The 3930-nt window shown below is 47.7% G+C and overlaps 1 protein-coding gene across 8 annotated transcripts in view; it reads left to right on the top strand.

Annotated features, from left to right (window-relative positions):
* The first annotated feature begins 355 nt into the window (after window positions 1–355).
* The window catches only part of Fer (FER tyrosine kinase), a 485925-nt gene continuing 482350 nt past the window's right edge, over window positions 356–3930 (top strand). For 7 of the 8 annotated variants that reach the window (XM_004625405.2, XM_023708326.1, XM_023708329.1 and 4 more), the window contains exon 1: window positions 356–3589. The gene's annotated coding sequence lies outside the window, so the exon portion shown is untranslated. Of the gene's footprint in view, window positions 3594–3930 lie in introns of all 8 variants that reach the window. The other variant, XM_023708313.1, reaches the window with a different exon arrangement.

The raw sequence follows: 3930 nt of genomic DNA, 5'->3' as shown, positions 1-3930 counted from the left end.
GAGGAAAAGAACACATTAAGGAAGAGGGAGGCAAGAAAGGAACTACTGACCTAAAGCCCAGATTCCTCTTGAAGCCAAGAAATACTTTTAAAGACATGGGAGGGGAGAGATGGGATAAGGAATGGACATCACTGACCAAAAAAATAAAGAACTTTAAAAATACTTTTTCCACCTGGGAGATACCTCAGCAGCTTAAGTGTCTGCCTTGTAAGTGCACAGTCTTGAGTTCAATCCCTGATACTAAAATAAATAATCCACTAATCATTTAATTTTATATCAACATTATTGACTTCATTTGTCCAGGTAAGTAATGTTATTAAAACAAACAAAATTTAGTATTGGAGAAAATACAGACTAAAAACTTATTTGCATACATTCATATAGTACTGTGATATTTCAAAAGTCATGGTGGTAGCACTTGGAATAGAGCTAAATTTCAGTGAAAGAAGGTATTAAACTGTACATATGCTAACAGCTTTGAGATACATATTCCTTCAGGTTTTGTGGGAATGGTATTTTATAAAGCCCGTGGATCATCTAGACAGAAAATTATTTTCTTCCATATTCTCCCATTTATAAGACATAAGGAAAATTTTACAGTATTTTTAGAAGCAGCTGAAAAAGCCATTTATTACATGTGTTGTTGTACAAAGTGATAATTATAAGAGAAAAAATTTAAAGGGTGTGCTATAATTTTTATCTGATATCTGAATAGACGTTTTTGCCACATTCATTTACTTCAAGTACTTCCACACAAAATTGGATTCCCCAGGATGCCTGGCGCATGAAAGACAATTTAAGTATCTTGAGTTTAGAACTGAGTAGCTGTTGATGAAACAGAAAGATTCTGTTTTCAGATAGTGGGTTTCTTATTCATGAGCATGTGCACACACTCCAGTACATCAAACACTTTTATTTTTTTCCTTGAGACAGGGTCTGGCTATGCTGTTCAGGCTGTCCTTGAACTCATTTTGTATCCAACATTGGCCTCCAATTAGCAGTAATCCTCCTGGGACAGCCTACTGAGTGGTGGGATTACAGGCACACTCCACCACACCCAGCTAAAACACTTGTTTTCACCATATCTTTACATAAAGCTATTTTCTGCAAATATGTAACAGCTAATTTACCCACCAGAGATTTAGATTCTCTTGAGAAAGGTCAGGAAACCCTAAGGTTCTCAGGAAAGTTAAGCCATGGTGAAGCAGCATTCAAAGCTATGCTTGGCTTCTCAAACAATTTAAGGTACAAATTTTCCCTGATATCCCTTATATGACATGTAATACAAATGTTATTGTCTGGAACAGATTAACATATTTTAAGGAGTATATTCTCAGAGGTTTACATTGTATATAAAAGTACATATTTCACTTTATTTCTGATTCTATTAATATCTACTTGTAGTTCCATGATAAGGTATCAGCTAACGTGAGATCATTTTAGAGAACAAATAAAAAACTAAAAAAGAGATTACCTTAACTTCATTGTCTCAATATTTGGGGCATAAGCATTGTTGGGGATATATAATTAATAAATTTACAGCATAATCTTCCAACCAAGAAACTCTCTTCAAAAGGTAGAAGAAAATACTTTTATCATCTCATGGGCATTAAAGTAGAATTGTACACAGCACAGGCAGTTTGCTAGGACATTGTGTAGACAGAAACTTTATACAGGAGAGCAGAAACAGCCCATCTCGTACATATTTTCAAGATAAACAGTCCTCAAGTAAGAGAACTTGACAGGGCATCGAGCTGGGGGACATCAACCTTCTCAGTTAGCCAATTAACTTTACCAGAAGAAAAACAAACTTCCTTTGTCTGTGTAAGTAGTAGGCAGTTCTGCTATTTAGAGCACAGCATACTCTAAAATTAGACACCTACCATGAGACTGGGGACAAAGGGAAGAGAGAAGAGAGAGAATAGTTTTGCAGGTTTTGACAAAGACATTCCTGGATCATAAATAGAAAAAAGATCTAGCTAGTGTTCAAGAGGGTCTCGTACACTTCAAAGAGGTAGAAAGTACTTAATAATTGCTTGTTAAAGGCAAAAATCTTCTGAGAAGAAGAAGAAAGCTCTATTCACTGTCAAAGGGAGAATTGTCTTTTTTAAAAAACATTTTTCTCCTTACAGTATGTTTTGGTTTCTCAGTCTTTGAAATAACAAAAAAGTCCAACTTAAAATTTATGTTTTTCTATGGGTAGAGGCTGTCCACTATGGTCAAATATATAAGCCTGGATAGAAAAAAAATTTTTTTTGGCTCCCTCGTAAGTCAAAAGGTTTTGAGGGGGAGGGTGGACACTGATTTGACAATATACTCCAGTCAAAAAATTTAGTTGAACTCATGTATAGAATACGATGCCTTAAAAAGTCTGCTAATGAAACTTGGGAAGGTCAGCCTTCAACGAGGAGTCACATGTTATAGATCACCTAGTACATTCAGTTCACATTACCTATTTTCCACCCAGTTCTTTTAGTGAAGGTCTCTTCAGGAACGGCTTTGGGTGGAAATGCAGTTATCATTTTGGGTTCTTTACGTATCTATTTTTTTTCCCCTGGTGGTACTGCAATTGAACCCATGGAGTTCAGAGCTTAGTCGCCAGCACCCACACCCTCCCTGGTTTTCAGAGACAAGGGTCTCCCGAAGTTGCTCAGGCTGGACTCGGATTTGCAATCCTCTGGCCTCGCGTCTCAGAGTGCAGGGACGACAGGGAGAGCCACCACGCTGGGACAGGACTTCTCCCGGGATCCGATGCTAGGAGCCGCCCTACACTTCAGTACGACACCCACGGCGGCTCAGTACTGCGACTCTCTTACTCTCAGGCACTGGACACTGGAGTGATTCACAAGTCATTGGAAAAGATACAAATCAGCTTACGGGAATCCGCGTTACAACCCGCGCAACTAAAACGCGGGAACCGGCGGGCAGAAGGCGGCCGAGGGCGCCGGGAAGGGTGAGGGGGCCCGGGTTCGCAGGGCTGCGGCTCCCGGGACCGCCCGCGCATTTCCCTCACGCCGCCCCCCAATTCCTCGCCCGCCGCCGCCAGCCCGCCCGCCCGCGGGGTCGCCCCTTCCCGGCGGCCCCTGCTTATCACCCAGGCCCCGGGAAGTGGCCGCGGCCAGGCGAGCCTCCGAAGTTTCCTGTGACGCCACCGTCGCCTCCGGCCCCATCCCGCCGAGGCAGCCCAGGACACAGCCTGCGGAGCACAGGCTGACCGTGGCGGGTGCGGAACCCCGCTCGGCGCGGAGCCGGCCGGGACAACTGCGGCCGCGCTCTACGGCCCCGCGTTCCGCGGCCGCAACCCAGCGCGCCCACCGGGCCTCCAGCCGAGCGCCGCCCCTCCGAGCCCAGACCCGGGCCGCGCCCCGCCCCCTGGGAGGTGGGAGAGGAGGGGGCCGCGGCCGGCCGCAGCGCCCGCCTCCCGTTCCTGCCTATTGGCTGAAGCCTCGAGGGTGCCCGGAGACCGGGGTGTAGCGGGATTGGCCGCGGCGCTGGCTGACAGCGGCGTCTATTGGTCGAGACGGGTACCCGTGACGCGGGGTGGCGACTGGCTCCAGTGTCTGAGGGGCTCCTGCTTGTCAGGTTCTAGGTAGGTACGTTCCGCGCCGCCGGCGGTAGGCGCTGTTGCCCGGGGCAACGCCAGGGGACGGGGGAAGAGGAGAGAAGGCCAACGCGGAGCGGGGGCAACCATCCCTGCCCGTATGGAGGCGCCAGGGTTCGGCCCTGGCGGCGAGGGCTGCGCGCGGGGCTCTTCCTCCGCCCTCAGCCACCTCTCATCCCCGCCCCGGGCTGCAGGGTCCCCTGCCCACCCTCTTGTCTGCGGCGGCACATTCTTGGTTCGGCTCGGAACGGGCTGCACACCCGGTCCCGGGAGGCCCGCCCCTCCCACCAGTCTGGGACCGAGAAGCTGAGGGGCCGGTGCCGGCGCGA

This window comes from Octodon degus, unplaced genomic scaffold, assembly GCF_000260255.1.
Source record: "Octodon degus isolate 3935 unplaced genomic scaffold, OctDeg1.0 scaffold00009, whole genome shotgun sequence".
Taxonomy (NCBI): Eukaryota; Metazoa; Chordata; class Mammalia; order Rodentia; family Octodontidae; genus Octodon; species Octodon degus.
This window is presented reverse-complemented; position numbering and strand designations above follow the sequence as displayed.